Below are 12,034 nucleotides of genomic sequence, written 5' to 3'. Positions count from 1 at the left end.
TCAGCTGATACTTTTTATACTCTTGCAACCAGTTACTACAGAGTATTATAGTTTTGTTCACCTAACGGTTGTACGTATCACCTAAAACTAAGCGAGATAGATATAGGGTTATATATATGTATATAAACGATCTGGACGAAGAGAAAAGTTGAATTTCGGTTGACTGTCTGTCTGTCCGAACACAAATCGCCACTAGCCGAAAATATATAAAGTTTCATAACTAAGCGCTCAATTAAGATATGAAGCTGTAAGCACAGTAGCTGTAAGAATGGCAGTAGCTAAGGGCACCTGTGGGCACAACCTTTGGAAAAAGCGGGCGTGGTCCCGCTGTCTAATAATGTACATAGCTCCTAAACCACTTAAGCTACAACAACCAAATTTGCTGAGCATAAATCTTATAAGAACTTCTACCGACCAAAAGTGAATGAAATCGGCGGATAATCCCGCTCATTTCTACTAAAAGCACGATAAATTAATAACTAAATACGCCAGAGACCACCAGGATGGTATGAAAAAGCTTTATGCGAGCCGGTTTGAAAAATTAGACGATGAGTGTGGCACCGCCAACTTTTTGTTGTAATCCCATATCTCGGGACCCGACTGACCGATTTCGACAAAATTTAGTACGCGGCATTCTTCTTACATTCTTATGTAACATTGTGAAAATGGACGATAGCGGACAACAATCATGCCTACTTTCCATATAGCACAATTTTAAATTCCACTTGATTCGTTCAGTTTCCAGTACACAAATCAAGTAGCTGTGAATATAACTGGATAGAACTTTGCACAATTAATATCTTTAGTGTATGTCACCTTATGACCAAGAGTTGTTTAAATCCAATCAAAACTATTCAAGCCCCCAGGAAACCGTATATTTAGACCCCAGTAGCTATTTTCAGATTTTGTTATGTATTCTTGTAATGTTAAAATAATAAAAAAAAATATTAAAAATATTAATTTACATTTTTTACTTGAATTTTCTGACTCTAGACTAAAATATTCCCTTAACATCGTATTGGATATAGTAATAGATAAGGCTAAAGTAGAAGTTTCAAAGACCTAGACTATGGAGACATTATATGTTTAATAACACACACCTTTGCAAAAAGAAACCCATCAATGGGGCAAGAAACTGCAGCGAAAGTAAGCCTCGGCTAAATCAAAGAAATGCGTATAAACACCACCTATACCCAAAACTTCCAAGTCGATTGTAGAGAACTCGGAAATGTGAAATTCTTTTATTTACCTTGGCAAGTTATAGGTATGCACATTTGGTTTTACCAAACTCGACTATTATTTTAATAGTTAATAATTTGAATTAGAATTTGTTTTTATTTTACGTAATTCATTATTTCTTAAAATACTAAATTTTCTTAATACTTATCTGTTACTTAAATAAAAACTAATCAGCAAAATTTGAAAGAAAAATCAAGACAACCTACATAAAATTAAGCACATTTTTTTTGAAAATTGTATCGATTCTACGTTAGCCGAAGGAACTTCGTTCATACTTGGTGTCTCACGACACCACATTTCTTTTTTATATATGTATATACATAGCTTTATACCTTGGCCTAAACCAAAAGTGTTGCATGCTTTTGAGTTTTATGTTAAAAATATACATTTTCATGAAAGGGAGGAGTTTTGAAATATAATAATACGTTACAAAGGTTTCACATAAAAATATATTATTTGTAAACTTTCATTTTTATTTAGGCATTTTTGAATTCTGAAATATCATTCATTATTTAATTCCATATTTTGTTGCATTCCGTTTTTAAGTATACCTTATATATTACGTTAATTAAAACTTTTAAATATATTTATAGAAATAGAAATTTTATTATCTACTGCGCAAAAGAATTTTCCACTTGTGATAGATGATTTGTGTTGTTTGTTAGAGCGGAAAAAAATAATTAAGAAATTTAAATAAAAAATAAATAAATGAATTAAATAAATAATTCCTTTTCTAATAAAATTTTCAAAAACTAATCATAAAAAATGAAATAAACAGTCCATTTGTTGTTTGGTGTTATAGTGTTTGTAGTATCAGATGTCAGATCCTGACCTGGTATCCTGGCAGTTACCAACAAAATGCAAAAGGATAACGCAAAAGGATATATCCGTGTAGCAGTTAAAAAGAGAGAAAATCATAGCAGACACTGTAAAGATATCACATCATTCACGACCATTTGAGTATGAAAAAGCTCTGTGCAAAGTGGGTGCCGCCCGAATTCACTTTTGGCCAAAAACAATGAAAAATTGGAGATTCGGAGCAGAGTTTGGAGATGTTCAAGCATATTAAACACGAGTTTTTGTGACGATATGTAACAATGCATGAAACATGGCTCTATCATTTCACTCTGAAGTCGATGTCGAAAAGTCGGAGAGTCGCTATAATCAGTGTATCACCCCTGAAGAGAGCCTGTGTTGAATAAAAAAACGAATTTTGCCAAATAAATATGTTTTATTATTGTGGACTAGGGGCTTTTCAATTGACATGTTATTTTACATTTTGGACAAATCTACCAAAAGCGTCCCTATTATATTTATCAGCTTAAATCGCTGTTATTTGAAACAAAATAACATTCACGCCGCCATTTCAGAAATAGTTTAGAGAAAAAGTAATAAACACAAAATAATGTTATTAAACTCTATTGCATAGTGATTAGTGATTCAAACCTAGTTATGTTGAACTTTTATAGCCTTGATATGAGATAATAGGTTAGTTTGTATTATTTCTGATAGTAGTGTTTATTGTATTCTAAAATAAATATAGTACATTTACCATAATTCTTTTATCTGAGGTACACTTATTGAAAACTTCTAAAAATTTTCATTCGATCAGCTTCATCGCATATGATAAAAAGGCTTACCATAGCTAGCCACTTATGTATGTTACATACTTATGTACATATGTTCAAATGTTTAAATGTCCTAACAAGTAGTTCCATTTCCATATGTACAATATTTACTCATATTTATAAAAGTCAAGAACACTTGAAACAAAGCAATAGACCTACATACGAGTATATCAGCTAGATTGCTTAAATAAACCTTGGGGATATAAAAAAAATTAAAATTTTGCTCACCTCAGCCGCAAGCATAGCCACACACCATTCAATCGGCATTGAAAGCAATATGCCAGCGTAGACATGAAGGATGACGGCAGGAACGCAAAGATTTGCAACTGCATTAGGGTTGTTCACTAATAACTGACATAATGTCATATACTCGGTAAATTGTTTTTCTATAATTTTTCTATAATTACCTAATACATATGCTATATTGTTTTACTAAACCCTATTATTAGTCAGAGTACATTGCTATATAATAACATTTACAATAGCACTTACTCTTACTACATTGTTTATTAAGGAAAACTCGTATTAGAATAGGGGTGCTCACACATTAGGCTCCATTTGGCTTTACAGCAATTTACAACACAGTTTATCTTCCTGATGCCCCGTCTGGCTCGCGGTGGGTCATTTGAAGCTAATTGGATTTATCATGGTATGTGTATACATTAGGGTGTCTCATTCTGAGGCAACCTTTTTTTTCAACTGAAAAACAGGCTCAAAACTTTAGAAAATGTGTAAAAAAAAGTCACTCAAAAGATGAGCTCTTAGTAGTTATTAATATTAAGAGGTGGCTATTTCAAATTTTCTGTTTTCCATATAAATTACATGGAAAAAAAATCATTTTTTTTGTGGTGGTTATTGTGCGGAGGTTTTAATGTGCACGCGACGGCGGCCAGTAGGGATGGTAAAATCGATTCCGGTTCTACTCGAGAATCGAGTTTTCTAGTAAAATAATCGATAATCAAATTAAAATACATCTTTTTAGGAAAATATGTATGTATTAAATTTACCATATAATATGTTGGACAACAGAAATTTTGATAGCTGTTGCTTGTCTCCCCTACCGTCCCAGTTACACAAAATCAGGAATTCGTCAGTGTACATATATAAGTATATGTATAGCAACCAGAAATGTTGAACTTCTTCTTTTACATATGACTCAAGCAGCTCACGACTTCCGGTCTTTGACCAAATATCCTCTGGGTAGCCTAAGAACATCCGTTTGAAGGCGAGCTAAGTGAGAAGGCGAAATATCCCCTACTTAGGGTTGTGCGCTGGGTTTGGGACCCGCCACGTAAAAAACACCCCCAATGAAAAGTTTCAATCAGCCTCGGATGAGAGGGACTACGGATTGAGGGCATGTACCTGGAATGTCCGGTCCCTTAATTGGGAAGGTGCCGCTGCCCAGCTGGTTGATGTCCTCGTGAAAATAAAGCCTGACATCACCGCCGTCCAAGAAATGCGATAGACGGGACAAGGACAGAGACGAGTAGTTCCTTGTGACATTTACTACAGTGGTCATATAAAGGAGCGCAAGTTTGGTGTTGGATTCGTGGTGGGAGAGAGACTCCGTCGCCGAGTACTATCATTCACTCCGGAGAATGAACGTCTAGCCACAATCCGCATCAAAGCGAGGTTCTTCAACATATCGCTGATTTGCGCCCACTCCCCGACGGAAGAAAAGGACGATGTGACCAAAGATGGCTTTTATGAGTGCTTAGAGCGCACTTACGAGAGATGCCCCCGCCACGATGTCAAAATCGTGCTTGGCGACTTCAACGCCAGGGTGGGCAAAGAAGGTATCTTTGGCACTACGGTCGTTAAATTCAGCCTCCACGAGGAAACATCTAAAAATGGGTTGAGGCTGATCGACTTCGCCGAGGCCCGAAATATGGTTATCTGTAGTACTAGATTCCAGCATAAGAAGATACTTTAAGCTACCTGGCTGTCTCCGATTCGAAAAACCACCAACTAGATAGACGAAAGACACGTCTCCAGTGTTTTAAATGTGCGTGCGCTTCGAGGTCCTAACATCGACTCGAACCACTATATTGTTGCAGCCAAAATTCGCACCCGCCTCTGTGCAGCAAAAAACGCACGCCAACAGACACAAGGAAGGTTCGACGTCGAGAAGCTGCAATCACAACAGACAGCCGAACGATTTTCTACTCGGCTTGCACTCCTGCTCCCTGAGAGCACTCGTCAACAACTCGGTATAAGGGAACTGTGGGTCGGCATTTAAAACTCCTTACGTACAGCTGCAACCGAACGTGCAAAAGAACAGCTGGTGCGACGAGGAGTGCCGTGTCGCAGCGGAGAGAAAACAGGCTGCCTACCTCGCAACGTTACGATCGACCACAACACGTGCGGGATGGGATAGATACCTAGAGTTGAAGAGGGAAGCGAGACGCATTTGTAGACAGAAAAAGAAAGAGTCCGAAATGCGTGAGTACGAAGAGCTTGATAAGATGGCCGATAGGGGTAATGCTCGAAAATTCTACGAAAAGATGCGGCGGCTTACAGAAGGTTTCAAGACCGGAGGATACTCTTGTAGAACCCCCCAAGGTGATCTAGCCACCGATGCCCAGAGAATACTTAAATTATGGAGGGAACACTTCTCCAGCCTGCTGAATGGCAGTGAACTCACAACACCAGGAGAAGGCGAACCAGATACCCCAATCGATGACGATGGAGCAGACGTTCCATTGTCCGACCATGAAGAAGTTCGAATAGAAATTGCCCCCCTAACAACAAAGCGGCAGGGGCCAATGGATTGCCGGCCGAGCTATTCAAACACGGCGGCGAAGAGCTGATAAGGTGCATGCATCAACTTCTTTGCAAAATATGGTCGGACGAAAGTATGCCCAACGATTGGAATTTAAGTGTGCTATGCCCAATCCACAAAAAAGGAGACCCCACAATCTGCGCCAACTACCGTGGGATTAACCTCCTCACCATCGCATATAAGGTTCTGTCGAGCGTATTGTGTGAAAGATTAAAGCCCACCGTCAACAAACTGATTGGACCTTATCAGTATGGCTTTAGACCTGGTAAATCAAACACCGATCAGATATCCACCATGAGCCAATGTTTGAAAAGACCCGTGAAAGGAGAATCCACACGCAATACCTCTTCGTCGATTTCAAAACTGCTTTCGACAGCTTGAAAAGAAGCTGCCTTTATGCCGCGATGTCTGAATTTGGTATCCCCGCAAAACTAATACGGCTGTGTAAACTGACGTTGAGCAACACCAAAAGCTCCGTCAGGATCGGGAAGGACCTCTCCGAGCCGTTCGATACCAAACGAGGTTTCAGACAAGGCGACTCCCTGTCGTGCGACTTCTTCAGTCTGCTGCTGGAGAAAATTATTCGAGCTGCAGAACTGAATCGAGCAGGTACAATCTTTTATAAGAGTGTACAGCTGCTGGCGTATACCGATGATATTGATATCATCGGCCCCAACACCCGCGTCGTTAGTTTTGCTTTCTCCTGAACGGAAGCAAAGCAAATGGGTCTGGCAAGACGAAATATCTCCTGTCATCAAACAAACAGTCGTTGCACTCGCGACTTGGCTCTCACGTCACTGTTGACAGTCATAACTTTGAAGTTGTAGATAGTTTCATATATTTGGGAACCAGCATAAGCACCACCAACAATGTCAGCCTGAAAATCCAACGCAGGATAACTCTTGCCAACAGGTGCTACTTCGGACTGAGTAGGCAATTGAAAAGTAAAGTCCTCTCTCGACGAACAAAAGCCAAACTCTATAAGTCGCTCATAATTCCCCTCCTGCTATATGGTGCAGAGGCTTGGACGATGACAACAACCGATGAGTCGACGTTGCGAGTTTTCGAGGGAAAACTTCTGCGAAAGATTTATTGTCCTTTGCGTGTTGGCCACATCGAATATCGCATTCGATGGAACGATGAGTACCTTTTACGGGAGTTGAAGACGTTGTTGGGCATTCCTCCAAAAGCGCTGGTGAATTCATCTGATTCACAAATAAATATCACAATCAAAATCTATTCTTTATCGACGCGTTTGTAACTTAAATTTTCGTTCTTCGAATTCAATTTGTCACAACGAACAAGCAAACGCCAAATTCACGGTATCATGCTGAACGCTTTCACATCCATCGTTTTCAATACGCAGTGACAGCTAAAAAAATTGATTGTCTTCTTTTGTTTTAGTTTTGCTTAACAGCTGTTGAGCTTATGAGCTGTGAAGAGCTTATAATATAAAACAAACAAAAAACACAATAGATTGACCTTTTACTCATTTCAAAGATTTGTGACGGAGTATTAGTGACAAGTAAAAATTGTATAAAAGTATTGGAGTTTCGGTCACGCAAGTTTCGGTGGGATTACGGATCACACTAATGTGCATATGAATAAGAAATTAAACAACAATTATAGCGAAATAGGCACAAGAGACATGCAACGTTTTGCGAATAGGTGTGAACAAAGCACATCAAAGAATCATTAATGTAAGAAATCGTTTGTGCGTCTTTTGTTAGCACTTAACACTGTAGATGCATATGTATGTACGCAAACTGAACCCATTTTTTAATTTGTTCGACGTATTTTTAATTAATAAAAGGAACGAGTACAATTTCCTTTATGTCCACTCAAGAATCATAGAATACAAGATTACGACGACCGCCATTACGAAACGTCATAGTTCCGTGTTGAGAAGAACAAGAGTGAAAAACTGTCAAATGGATTGCAAATTGTAAACAGAAAAGTAAACACTTTTGTAAATTCGCAAAATATTATTAATTCTTTCGATTTTAATGAAAAGTTTTAGTGAAGCGATTGAATATTGTTGAGTGAAAAGATTTTAATCATTTCTAAAGAAATATATCGGCCTATTGATAAAAAAATTGTCTATTAAGTTGTGATTCAAATGGAGAAGACGTTTCTTGTGTTGTATATAAATATATACATATATTATAAGTTCAGATGTATCAGATGTTCATAATACATATCTTCATCTCTAAAGTGATCTCTGCATATTAAAGAGGATTTAGTATTAAATATATCATTTCTTTTGCAAAATAACAACTTTTAAATCGGCCGGAAAACTGAAAAAACTCGTTTTCAATCCTTTAATTGCATAATAATTATTACAACAAGCCACTGCACATTTCATTTTAACACTCCAGTGGTCGCGCCCCTTTTTGTGCCGTTAGTAGTCGCGCGTACTACATGTGTAGAACATTTTAGACATAAGGGTTTGAAACGAAATATTTGTAAATAAAAAAATTTGTTTTAATAATAATAAGTAACAGTTTATTATAAAACCAAATCAACCAAAAAATATTCATTTTAAACATATTAGGAACTTAAAATCAGACTTCTTGCGAATAGTTATTCGAAAAACGTAAAAGTATATACACAAGTGGTCTACTATTGTAGTACGCGCGACTACTGGAGTGTTAAAAAATTAATATATTTATGCTTAGAAATTTAAATAAATACAACAGTACACTTTCACTGGTTTTCTTCATTTGAACAATTTCTACTCTATTTATTGTGGATGTGCCTAAAACTACTTATGTATATCTTTTCTCGCAACAATATTCTAAACATTCCACTGAAATTTTTCCTGCAAAGACGAATGAATTATTATTATTTTGGGAATTTCCAAAAGTGTTTACTTTTCTGTTTACAATTTATATGCAATTCTATGCTTGTTCTTCTCAACGCAAAACTGTTACGTCACGAAATTGTTGCACAATGTATTTGTTTTTGTAAGAATTGTCACGAGCTAAACCGAAAAAAACTAACGGTAAACTAGTGTCGTAATCTTATATTCTATCATTCTTGTGTCCACTCGGTTTCTGGTTCATTGTACCATACAAAATTAATTTTTAGACGAATAGTTAAAGCAGCCATATTGCACTTACAAATGTTCAATATTTTTGATTCGCAACATTTTTTTAATATTGGGTTGTCAAAAAAGTCTTGCGGTATTTTTATTGAATTTTTTTATTTTTTTTTTATTGAAATTGAAATGAATTTTTGATGACTCATGCCCAGCTCTTGACCGATGCTACGGCTGCTACTATGCCGGTCTCTTTCGACCAATTCAGCGATTTTATCGCAATTTTCGACGACAGGCCTTCCGGAGCGTGGCACATCTTCGACCACCTCTACACCAGAACGAAAACGTTGAAACCATCGTTATGTGGTGGAAATGGAAACTGTATCGGGTCCTTAAACTGCACAAATTTTATTGGCGGCTTGAGATGCATTTTTGCCTTTATCGTAGTAGTACTGTTAAATATGCCGTATTTTCTTTTTATTTTTCTCCATGTTTGACACGCTATAACTCACGAACGACTTTAAAGAAACGACAATTAATCAAACACGTGTTAGCGTGTGAAATGAGCTTTCCAAAAAGGTATAGCACGACCCGATGCGAAGAATAAAACTAGAACTACGCGCTTTCAGCGCCAACTAGCGAAAATACCGCAAGACTTTTTTGACAACCCAATATAAAAGTTTGCCAGCACCAGAATATATTTTAACATCTTGTTCCTCACAAATTGCAAGAGTACAAAGTATTCGGCTGTCCTCCCCCAATTTAGTACTTCGTTACTGCCCTACAAGCAACCTATCGGCTAAATCACCGGTTAACTACCCCACCCCTACCAGAGATTTCTTTTAAAGTTTCTATAAGTTTCTTATAGCGGGATTCTGTAACCAGTCTCTATTTGAGACATTTTGAGGTAAAATCTCAATTTGTGACTAGTTACTATTCACTAAACAGTCTCTAGCGTTAGTCTCAAAATATTGAGACCTGGTAGTTAGCTGGTCACAAAACTAAAAATAATTCTTGTCTGCCATTGTCAATATACTGAATAGAGACCATCATAGATATTAATCGATTGTCGTTTTTTTATATTTTGTAAGCAACTCAACCACGAAAAGGTTAAAAATAAATCAATTTTACATAACTTTCGTAAATATTATGAAACAAAGTCGACACATATTTTTATTTTTGTTGATAATGATGTTTTTTGACTATGTTATAGAAAATTCAATATTTGTTATCGACATATTTATTTTCATTCAAGTGCAAAAACATCTCTGAATAATGAAATGTAATAGATTTTGTGACTGTCACTTACAAAATAGCAAAATCGTCTCAAGTCTCAAAAATTGTCTCTAACTCAAAATCTCAAATTTAGAGACTTGAGACTGTATCACAGTACAGAATCGCACGGTTAATCTCAATTGACAATTCTAAGCGCAATTCTTGTGTACGTGTGAACGTTTATCTCTTTCTTACACAAAAGCCTTATGAGTTGCACGGAGTATATGTATGTGTAAGTTGCCGCGCTAATTCTTTCAATGTATTGCAGTTGTGGTAACCGATACTTGCTAAATGGTTCATAATGTTATAATTTCGATATTATAAAAAAAGTTAAATAAGCACAAATCTATCCTATTGAAAAATTTAAACTTTTTAGATCCGGCATAGAACCTTCGTTAAGGACTCGGATTTAAAATTCACCCGTATTAACAGTATATTTAATCTGTCTTCGATTGGTAATTTCTCTGCTCTCTTGCCAAAAAATTTGCTTGTGAAAGCAATAACAAAATTATCGAATTGAATTGAAGGAAGGAAACAAGCGGATACCTCATTATTAGGGGCCATCCATAAATTACGTCACACGAATTTAAGAACTTTTTAACCCCTCTCCCACAAGTTGTCACAAGTTGTCACATTTTGAACTAGCCCCCCTTTCGTGACGTCACACATTTTCCAATTTTATGGATTTATAAAAAAAAAGATTATTCTATTTATTCTAATATTTATTGAATAATCTTTAATAAAATCAACATCTAGTTAAATATTAAAGTACAGACACAACGAATGACTAGTCAAGAAATAATAGATACTTCATTATGCTAATTAAAAATACAAAACTTAATCATTGTGTCCATGGACTTTTGACCCACTTCTTTTCGTTCTGAATTTGGATGTCAGGAACATCCTTCGTATCAACATCGTTTTCTTCCTTCCGTTCTCCATTAACGGAGAATCTCTCAGGCACGTCTACCCCCAATTCTTTGAGGACGAATTTTCGCCATAGGTAACAGCTCTTGTTTTTTATGTGATTGTTAGTGTTGATTGTTGGCTTAATATGAAGAAAAATATAGGCCACATACATATGCTACACGATCTTTTAAACAAGTATGACTCGAAACTAGGGTAATAACTATCATATGGAACTTGTTTCAGATGGGATGATGCTTGGAGATTTAATAAAATCTGTAGTAATAATGGAGCAAACTTAGCGTCGTTTTCATCACTCTCTGTGACTCCATAACCTTCTGATGTCTGTTTAATGGCCCCTTACTTTTATCGTCTATGCTGCCAATTTTTGCTTATTTTTACTTATTTATTGTGAATGGTTCAAACGATAATTGAAATTAAAAATTACGTTTTTCTTCTTGTACTATATATATTTTTAAAATCAATTATAATAATTTATAGAAAAGCAAAATTGTTACAATAAATTGTTACAGCAACCTTCTTTTGCTTCTACCGACAGAACAATATTCGCTTATATACTCAAACAATTGATCGAATGAGATTTCGCCATTAACTCGGCGAAGCAGTAGGCTCAAGTGCTAAACACATAGAGAGCGACACGACATGACTGCACGACAGTGAACTATAAATGGCGTTGTGAATCCTACTACATGAACATTTGTAAGAAGGCAGCGACGTAACAATGGCCAGCATGTAGAGAAGACAACACAGCTGTTCTTTTTGCATATACACAATTTCGTTGTTGCCATACTAATATCTCACACTTCAATGAAATTTTAATATTTTGTTCAAAGTGAATAAATAAGTAAATAGGTAAATATTTTTGTTTTAAATTATCAATTGTTATTACAAATGATATAACAGAGCTATATAATGCTTTTATTTGTAAAATAACGTCATGTTTGTTAGAGCTTTTACATTTGTTGAAATAATTTTACATTTTACATATTAGTGGCATCAATCCTCTCTACTGTCGTCGGCAAATATACTCGTAAACATATTTTGAAGTTAGTGAGAGCGGCAACTGACGGCCTGTAGTTGTGTAGTTGTGCAGCTTTCTAAATAACTTGTCCTTAAGAACGTGTGCAGTCTGTCGCGCTCTAT

General features: G+C 36.3%; 2 protein-coding genes across 17 annotated transcripts in view; both read left to right on the top strand.

Annotated features, from left to right (window-relative positions):
- Positions 1-12,034, top strand: part of LOC105227099 (uncharacterized) — a 401,109-nt gene that overhangs the window by 18,991 nt on the left and 370,084 nt on the right. Inside the window, exon 2 of one of the 16 annotated variants that reach the window (XM_049462369.1) lies at positions 11,430-11,743. The exons of the other annotated variants lie outside the window; for them this stretch is intronic. The gene's annotated coding sequence lies outside the window, so the exon portion shown is untranslated. The remainder of the gene's footprint in view (positions 1-11,429; positions 11,744-12,034) is intronic. 16 annotated transcript variants of the gene reach the window in all.
- Positions 1-12,034, top strand: part of LOC125775372 (uncharacterized) — a 211,079-nt gene that overhangs the window by 60,981 nt on the left and 138,064 nt on the right. The gene's annotated exons all lie outside the window — the stretch shown is intronic.

The sequence above is a fragment of the Bactrocera dorsalis genome, chromosome 1 (assembly GCF_023373825.1).
Source record: "Bactrocera dorsalis isolate Fly_Bdor chromosome 1, ASM2337382v1, whole genome shotgun sequence".
In the NCBI taxonomy this organism is placed as follows: Eukaryota; Metazoa; Arthropoda; class Insecta; order Diptera; family Tephritidae; genus Bactrocera; species Bactrocera dorsalis.
The sequence above is the reverse complement of the archived record's forward strand: the minus strand, read 5'-3'. Positions and strand labels throughout refer to the sequence as shown.